The sequence below is a fragment of the Cornus florida genome, unplaced genomic scaffold, assembly GCF_030987335.1.
Source record: "Cornus florida cultivar Cherokee Brave unplaced genomic scaffold, ASM3098733v1 CherokeeBrave_3.0.0_Hap2_Chr03, whole genome shotgun sequence".
Taxonomy (NCBI): domain Eukaryota; kingdom Viridiplantae; phylum Streptophyta; class Magnoliopsida; order Cornales; family Cornaceae; genus Cornus; species Cornus florida.
This window is the reverse complement of record NW_026775573.1, coordinates 52961892-52972322: the sequence shown is the minus strand read 5'-3', so window position 1 is coordinate 52972322 and position 10431 is coordinate 52961892. Positions and strand designations below refer to the sequence as shown.

General features: G+C 32.2%; 1 pseudogene; it reads left to right on the top strand.

The window, feature by feature from the left end:
• Positions 1-8789: 8789 nt before the first annotated feature.
• LOC132301610 ((R,S)-reticuline 7-O-methyltransferase-like) lies at positions 8790-10229 on the top strand (annotated as a pseudogene).
• The last annotated feature ends 202 nt before the right edge of the window (positions 10230-10431 follow it).

The window sequence follows — 10431 nt, the reverse complement described above, 5'->3', positions numbered from 1 at the left end:
TAGAATTTCGTCTTCTAATCTATCATAAAGGACATTTATTTCTTCTGGAGATTCGATCTCTATTAGTGTAGTTAAAAAGTCTTCTTGAGTATCATCAACTAAATTGTCTTGTCTTTTATAATTACTAAACCTTATGCTAGCATCTCCGCTATTTGAAACATGTATCATATTATTTTCGGAAATCTTTTTAGGTGTAGTAGTAAGTTTAGGTAATTTCCATTCTGTTCCTTCATGGGTAATACTGCTTACTTTTCTGGCTTCTATCATCTGGACATATTTGCTGCTAAAAGGTTTAACTATTTCACTAAATTGGGCTTTAAACTTTAAGTTATACTGATTAACTGTCTTTCCTATGAATAAAGTATTAGCCAATAGATTTTCAAATTGTTCGGTCATATTATATCCTTTTATAGATCTACTTATCTTAATATGTTTATTGAATTCTCTAGTAATCATTATATAATTGGGAATACATCCTACTATTGTGGCATTGTCGGCTAAGTCTATTTTGGTGCTGGCTATTTGTGCTTGTTGATGATTATTCCATCGGTCATCATAAAATATAAGCAAGCGCTCTAGTTCCGATTTCTGCTCTGTTTAATCTTACTAATCCTATCATTATGACACCTACATGCATAAGTTCTAAATTATTATTATTTAGTTCTTGGCATGCTTCGGGTGTTATAAGGTCTAAAATTACTTGATTGTTAATTGCACTTATTTTTCTTTGGCTAAAATGATTATATATCTTATTCTGAAAATTTAATAAATTATTAGAATAAAGATTAATTTTATTTTTTACCTTCTTCATTCCTTGTTCTATATATTTTTTAGCATCATGTTCATTATCATATAAATCTTCTACTCTCATTATTTCTTTGGCTTTTCTAAGGATAATGGCCATTGTGGTATTTGCTTATGAGGTTGAAGTTGTAATAAATTTATACGCTTGGCTGTTGTAGGAGAGGATTGGTTATTGACTGACAATTTTATTTCTTTTATTTTATCTGATAATTCAGATAATTCTTTTGAAGATTCTCTGGGAATACTTTCTTGTATTACTTCTAATTTCTCTTCAAGTTTATTAACTTTATCAGATAACTGGAGTAATAACTGAATTAAAAAGTTATTTTGTCTAATATGTATATTAGTTGACTGTACATCTGTCTTAAAGCTAGTAAATCTTATAAATTCTTTATCAATTTTGTAAAGTTCAGCTAACGCGGTTAAATATTTAGGACTACTGGTGCTCATAAAACTATTGTAATAATTTTTGGATATCGGTTTTAAGGGATTTTAAAGAGTCTAGGATTATTTTTTGGTTTTCAGCAATATTCTTAATATCACTATTGATATCTTTAATTGCGACTAATATTATCTTGTTATCTAAATTATTTGGACTAGAATTCTATATTACTTGTTCTTTAATATAATCTAAATTTTCTCCTAATCGTTTTATAGAAGTATTTAAATTATTAAAGTCAAGTCTATTCATAAACTAAAATCGTTGACGTCTAGCTTTTAAAATATCTTGTATTAATATAATTCTAGATCTGAGTTTTTCAATTCTTCTTTGTAGATTACGTGTTGTGTCTTCTAATTCTAGAGTTATGTGGCAGTTCCTAAGTGCTGTTTGACAAAATTCTAATACTTGAACAAGTTGTTCTTTGGGTAAATTGTGCATAAATTAAATTCTTAGGGGTGAAAATATAAATTCTGCTTAATAAAGGGCTAAAATAGAACTTAGTTCATGTACTTGTAAATATGTAAACTACGTTTGGCTATGGGTAATATACCTACACTAAGACCACTTTATTGTAAAAGTCCCTTTTTTTTTAATTTGATTAGATTATATAATTGTAATTAATTTATTAGAGACGTTGGAGTTCAACCTTTCTAAACCAAAAAAAAAAAAAAAAAAATTGAATAATTTTTTATTTTTTAATTGCACAAATTTTTGTCTTCTATTAAACATTATGTATACCACTCCCAAAACGTCTCTAATAAAAATTTTCTTTTCTTTCTAAAAGTATGACAAGAATGTTAAGAAATAGGGGTTATCGGTAGGGGCGGAGTCAATTAGGGCCTAAAAAGGGCACGTGTCCCCTGCCCTTGCTCTAACATACTACTATACATGTATATTTATTTGCTATATATATATGGTAATTTTAAATGGTGCCCCCCTAAAATTTTCAAATTCTTCTAATTTTTATTTATTTATTTATTTTTTAAAAAAGGTGTTACATATATCCCCATTCCTTAAGTATACCATATATTTTTCCTTTTCTAATTGTTCTTTCATTTTCCAAATTTTTCTTTTTTCACTTATGTATAATTATGTATTTTTCTATGTTTTCCACTTCTTTCTTTTTATTAATGACATTTGTGATTGTATTTAATTAAAATATTATTAATTAATATTTTGATTATGTTTTTTTTACCACTTATTTAGCATATTATTTTACAACTATTTTTTTCCTTGTTTACCTTTTAATTTAAAATAAAAAAAATTATATTTGTCATATTTGTTGATTTTTTGTTCTTCAATAAGTGCATTGTCCCCTCTGAAATAAAAAAAAATTATATTTGTCATATTTGTTGATTTTTTGTTCTTCAATAAGTGCATTGTCCCCTCTGAAATAAAATACTGGTCCCGCCCTGGTTATACGGATAGAAAAATGTGAAGATTAGAACACATGAAGCAACCGAACCACTCAGATAACACAATACTTATCACAAATAGTGATATGACATTGAGAATTTAACAAGAGACTCAAATAATAGCTAGCCAATTATTAAATGTGTCTTAAAAATTAAGAAATTATTCTTAATATTGTTGCACAAAATTTTTGTATACTATATACATTTGTATGTCACTACCCACTAAAACAAAAAAAAATTTGAAAGTGTATATATATTTATATATATATTATATTAAACGACTCAAAATGATTTAAATTTCCATGGAAGGATTTTATATGATTCTTGATTTATGTACTATAATATGTACTCATAATTAATTAGTACAGCAAGTTCAAACTGGATGCATTGCTTTAATGCTATGCATCCCATTTTTGTGAAGGAGTGATATTCTGACAATCGAGTGGATCCATAACTATTTCCCGAGCTACCATTAAAAGAACAGCCAGCTCAATGAGTTTGCCGCCCTTGGCAAAATAACGAACTACCTCCTTGAACTCCTCAGTACTATACTAAAGTAACCTATTAGTCTCCAACGCTTCTTTCTGCCACAGGTGTAAAGCAAACAATTCAAGAGTAAGCAACCCTTTCAAAATTGATATGTACATGAACGCACACATAACAGATTCTTGGTGAAGAACAAACCATTTTCGGAAGGCAAAGCGTGATGATCAACTTAAAAATGGATTTTCTAGGAGTCCACTGGGCGAGATGTTCATCATATCTACATAGAGAATGAAAATGAAAGATTAGAAGTGAAACAAAAGGATACAATTAGGAAAAAAGATTCCACCATGGTATGATAACTAAGTTCTACCTCACTCTCTCAAGTGCTACATGCAGTGGGAGCAACCCATTATGTTCCGAGTCAATTGCACTGCATTGGACATCAGCCAGAGCCCTATGGTGGAGGAATAACTCGACTAAGGGGAGAGATAATGATGAAGCTGCTTCATACAGCAGATAAACTCCTTGGTTGATCAGTATGTTAAGATTCAAGATCAGATCTGTCTTTCCTTTAACCTTGTACTATCGTACTTTCTTTCCAATTATTTATGATTCATAACTGAAGAATGAAGCTAGTGATTGTTCACCCACAAAAACGCACTCATTAATTTCTATCTCGATAGCCCTCATTTTCACTCCTACATATGCAATATAACTACAATTCATATAGATCAACACCTTGTACTATCTTACTTTCTTTCTAATTATTTATGATTCTTGATTCATAAATGAAGAATGAAGCTAGTGATTGTCCACTCACAAAATCGCATTCATTAATTTCTATCCCGATAGCCCTCATTTTCACTCCTGCATATGCAATATATAACTGCAATTCATATAGATCCACACCTTGTACTATCGTACTTTCTTTCCAATTATTTATGATTCTTGATTCATAAATGATGAATGAAGCTAGTGATTGTCTACCCACAAAATCGCACTCATTAATTTCTATCCCGATAGCCCTCATTTTCACTCCTGCATATGCAATAACTACAATTCATATAGATCAACACCTTGTACTATCGTACTTTCTTTCCAATTATTTATGATTCTTGATTCATAAATGAAGAATGAAGCTAGTGATTGTCCACCCACAAAATCGCACTAATTGATTTCTATCCCGATAGCCCTCATTTTCACTCCTGCATATGCAATAACTACAATTCATATAGATCAACACCTTGTACTATCGTACTTTCTTTCCAATTATTTATGATTCTTGATTCATAAATGAAGAATGAAGCTAGTGATTGTTCACCCACAAAAGCGCACTCATTAATTTCTATCTCGATAGCCCTCATTTTCACTCCTGCATATGCAATAACTACAATTCATATAGATCAACACCTTGTGTTATCGTACTTTCTTTCCAATTATTTATGATTCTTGATTCGTAAATGAAGAATGAAGCTAGTGATTGTCCACCCACAAAAACGCACTCATTAATTTTTAATTTTATGATATTTTTTTCGAGATAATGCTTAACTACTCACCAGTAAATAGTCACATCTTATTCATCCCTTATGTGTTTCAATAAAAAAATAACACATTAATTTTAATAATAAAATCAATAAAATACTTAAAAAAAGAAGAAGAAGAAGAAAGTCGGATCAACCCGTGGGTAATCACCCTTTCTCTCTTTTTTCTCTCTTAGATTCCCAAACCCACGCCCTCCTCTTTCCAGAATGCTTACGTTCCCATAATATTTTTCACAATCAGATCAAATTGCTTAAGATGCTTCTGTTGCTAATGCTGCCGCTGTTGGGAAACGTGCAAGTTTTAAAAACTTTTCGAGGGATTTTGATTCATAGATCTTGATTCATCACATAGAGACAAGTTTTATGCAAAAATAAAAATATGATGTATCATTCAATTAATGGATTGAATACTTACATCAAAGGTCTGAGTAAACCTTTAAAACTTTCCTCTAAAGTGAATGTTCTCACTTATTGTAGATCCCTTAGCAAGATGCCTTCTTCTTGGATCTCCATCTTCTTGGTAATTGTTTTGCCTTTAGGAATCACTCATAAGCCTCCATGAATGACCTTGGAAAACTAGGCTTGTGGGAGCCTCCATTAGATGAGAACATAAACCCTAATTTTCTAGAGAGAGAAAATTTATTCCTTTTTCCTTCTCATAAAAATCACCCCTAAAATATACATAGACCTTGTATATTTATAGGCAACATAAAGGTAAAGAAAAGGAAACAACTAATCCTTCTCAATCTCTAATTCATATGTCTCAAATCTAATATGATTCCAATATCAAGTTGGGCTATGAGTGAGAATCCATTGGGCCTATTATTTTATTGGCTACAATGAATTAATGATTGGCCCGATCCATGGACCCAACTAAATTAATTCATAAATCAATTTCTACTCCACTAAAAGAAATTAATTGAACTCCAATTAAATAATAAATAACCTCTAAGTCAATGTTGCACTTTGACCCTTCTATGCATAATTAGTTATCGGATAAATAATGCCATCAATCCGACTACTTAATTAATATATTTATTTTGGTACCTTTGATTATTTCTGGCTCGATCACAATAAAACATTTGTTTGACAAAAATAATAATTTAATAAATAAATATATAATAAATCATTTTGTCTAAAATCATACGAAGGCCTTCGAATTTACTTTGTGATCAACCATAATCAATACAAAATAAATACAAGTAGCAATGATGCAAATATTGAAAATATAACCCTCTAACTATTAATTACATAACTACCCGAAGTGTCGGTCTAAGGATCCCGAAGAATCCGCCGAACAAATCAAAGTAATTATTAATTAATAAAAGAGTTTATACTTTTTTCATGCTTAAGAGTCAAGTGCCATGACGGTGATAGGGAGTAATTGCATACGACGGCTCTCGCAATCTATCTCAACCTAACGCGGATCCAGTTCAAATCTTAATTAATTATGAGTCCATCCATAATTACCGACTATGAACAATTTATAATTACTATTTATATATCATGCATTGATTGCCATCACATACATATATATAAATATTTCTTGTAATTACATGGACACTATCAATTTCATAGTGAATCGAAACATAATACATTGAATTCACCAATTATATAAATCATAAATATTTCAGATATGTCAGGAACATATGTCACTATAATCCAGATAGGAATTTGCTATGCCAGGGCATATAAATCCCAACAGCCGCTGCTAACCACCGTAGCAACACCATATGCAGATGCTTCCTTTGTATAGTCATGAGGCCTTTTTCTCTCTATGTGGATAAAGTAATTAAGAATGATGAGATCTAGTTGTCTTTGCTCAGTTTAGAGGAAAGGTCTGAATGTTGTACCATATTTTTCATCTCTCTTTTAGCATATATATATATATAAAGAACAAAGGTTAACTTGATTATCTATTTAATAGAAATATATTTTATTTATTTATTTTTAAATAATTATTTTTAGACAATATGAAATCACCAAAAATGTTAACTCGAGAAAAAAGAGAAAGAGTGATTACTCAATTAAAATGGGACAATCTGACTTATATATATGTTTTTTTAATATTTTATGGATTTTGTTATTAAAGCTAATATGTTATTTTTGTATTGGAACACATAGGAGTGAGTACGGTGTGGCTACTCACCGGTGAGTAGCTAAGCATTATCATTTTTTTTTTTTTTGGGCTAATGCTAATAATAATTTTTTTTTTTTTTTGACTTGACCAAAATTACCTGTAAAAAAAATAAAAAATTTTGTGGGCTAAAAATTTGACAACGTCATTGCTGCAATAGTTAATGGAGTGCTCAATTACTCATAGTATTGCTCATTCACACACACACACACACACACACACACACACACACATAAACAGAACTCTCTCATTGTAAACTCTTCAATTTAACCAAAAAATTAAAAAATTTTATTAAACACATTTGAATTTTTACATATCTCAAAAAATTATTTCAGTGATTAAATATGAAGGACTCATAACTTTCTCACGAGAGAGAACTTTTGAGAGCATTCCTCTATTTTTTTTTATTCTTTCTTCTTACTTTTGCTATCAACATTTTTTTATGAGATAATTACACTGACCTCTCTTAAGGTTTGGTCAACATTATTTGCCCTCTTATTTGTCAAATAACATTGACCTCCCTCGAGGTTTGTATATTGATAACTTGGACCTCTTTTCCATTAACTGAAAATACTGTTACTAACAGAAAAAAGATGATGTCAGCAATTTTTAATTAACAAATTCCCATTCTACCCTTGCAAGCCATGTAAATAAAACAATTAAAATGTCAAAAATACCCCTATAATTATTATTCTCTTTCCCCTATCTATCTGTCTACACTCTCTTTCCTCAGTTGAGCATAATACAGCTATGTGGCTTACCATGAATCTTGAAATTAAAAATTTTGTTTTAGTTATGATGTTTGATGGTGGAATCAGAACACTTCTTGAAAAGGTGGAATCATTGCTTTGCAAATTAGGTTTTCATTATGATGTTTGGTGGTGGAATTTTCGTTCTAATTCATGAATAATTAGATTTCATTACTCAAATAATGATTGTGTTGAAAGTAGAATATAGCATGCACTAAAATAACTGGGCTTAATACTCTGTCCATTTTTTTTTTATAATGAATCAAAATACTATTATTATCCCCCAAAAAATTTACGATTGCAACCAACAGCCCCAAACCCCTGTTCTATCTCTAACTCTATCATCCACTTCTACAATTCGGTGGCCAACCACGAGAGATGCAAACCCATTACTTGCCTAAAACCAGAGATGGCAACTCTCTCTCTGGAATCGGAGCTCAAGAGAGGCAGCAGTGAATTCGTGTGATTCACTTCTCCTTTTTCCTTCCCACAGTACCATAGAAACAGAGAGAAGAGGAAGATGAATTTATTTTTTTCTTATGATTTTCTCTTAAGGTTCACTTAATTTCTAATCGGAGACTCTGCTGGTCTCAAATGCTGCCGCCTCCAACGATGAGGACGACAACGAGTTTGAGTCTCATCCGATAAGAGGAGAGAGAAGACATAAACACTTTCTGTCTCTACTATTATAATACTTGATGATTTATTTTGTTTGTTGAACATGCAGACTTGCCATTTGGCTAAACAAGCTTTTGAAGAGGCAATGGCATAGTTTGACACTCTTGTTGCAGACCCGCAACCATCCTCTCTCAAACTAAAATGGGCTCTCTTCTTGTCCCAAAGATGGGTCTGCAAAAGGTTAGAGAGAGTGGAAAGAGAGTAAAGAAAAACTTTGGGCTTTTTAATCTTTTCAAATTCATTGTATTTATAATAAAATACAATATAAAATAATAAGGGCAAAAAAGTAATTTTGATAGAGCTGTTAATGCAATCCATTCGATAGCTCTGATAGGGGAGGTCATTGTAATTTGACAAATTAAAGAGAATGTCAGTGTAGGTGGTCGAAATCTTATGGGAAGTCAGTGTAATTATTCCTTATTTTATTTGCTTATTTAATATCTTGGACGCAGACACATATTCACAGCTCAACGAGAGCAAAACACACAAAAGCGCAGAGAGAGAATGGAAAATCAAAACCAAATAGATGCAGACGATATGCTGCAAGACCAAGGAGAAATAAGGCAGTACATATATAGCTCTGTAAAATCCATGGCTTTGAACTGGGCTGTAGAACTTGGCATTGCAGACATAATAGCCTCCCACAATTGTCCCATCACTTTGCCCCAAATTGCCAATGACATCGGCTCCCCATCTCTAGACATTCACTACCTCACACGCATCATGAATTTCTTAGTCCACATGAAACTCTTTGACGTAATTAGTCCCCAGCTTGATGGCGGAGAGACTCTACGGTCTCACTCATTCCTCTAGATGGCTCCTACGTGATGCCGAGTTAAGTCTAGCGTCTTTGGTGCTAATGTGAAACCATCCATTGCTAGCAGCCCCTTTGCATTTCCTCAGTCAATGCGTGACATAAGGTGGTACTGCTGTACACACAAATTTTGAAATCTACAAATAAGAAACAAAATTGGGAGCAAATAGATTTTTATTAATGTATAAAGATGGAGTACAATCCTATGAGATATTCGTTACAAAAAGAAAGGTCCTCTGTTTCAATCTCCTTTTTGGTTGGTTGGATTCAAGAGCTGCACGAGTTTGATCTTGAATCACCGTAGAATTTAGATGAAGAACGGCACGATTTGATGTACTTGTTGTTCTTCGTATTCAGAGAGGATTTGTTGAATTTGGTGAAGAACGGCACGACTTTGGATGTGCTCGGTGAAGATTGGATGTGTTTGGTGTTCTTTGACTTCAGGTTTGTCCTTTCTGGACCTTCTGGATTTCTGAGTCTCTAGATTTTTGGACCGAATTTGTGTTACTTCTTTCTTCTTCCAAGCCTCTATTTATAGGTTTCTTAAGTTGATAGGATGATGACACGTGTCATCTATAAAATTATTTTGACTTATTTAATTTTGATGTATAATATACGCTTTTATTATTTAATAGTTTGACTTTTTTAAAACTTATTTATGACACGTGCACCAATTCATCCTGGTGTAGCCCATATTGGAGGTGACATGTTTAAGGCCATTACTAAAGCAGATGCAATTTTCATGAAGGTAAGTAAACACTCTCCCAAAGCATAATTAATTAATCCACACATATCATGGGTTTTATACATGCAAGTATTTTTGTTCATATGTGGTTTGATTATGTATTTTCCAATGCGCGCAGTGGATTATGCACGACTGGAGTGACGAAGATTGTATCAAAATATTGAAAAACTGCCGGAGCGCGATACCAAAGGAAACAGGGAAGGTTATTAGTGTTGATATAGTATTGCAAGCAGAGGGCGAAGGCCAATTTGACAAGACAGGGATGGCATTTGATGTAGTGATGCTTGCGCATTTCTCGGGTGGGAAGGAGAGGACTGAGGCTGAATGGAAAAGGGTATTAGAAGGAGGGGGGTTTGGGAGGTACAAGCTCATCAAAATTCCAGCTTTGCAGTCCATCATTGAGGCCTACCCAGAGTGATTGATTGTGTGTGTGTGTGTTTTCTTGTAATAACGCCTCGTTAATTAGTACTACTTGATGGCTTCATTCTAACCATTACCATCCAACTTAAACTATTTACATTCAAAGCTGAAATTGTTCCAAGAAATGGGGTATGCTTGTTATGTTCTCATAGTACCAATACGAATCTCAAGCACTGTTCAATAAAAATTTTAAACTGATC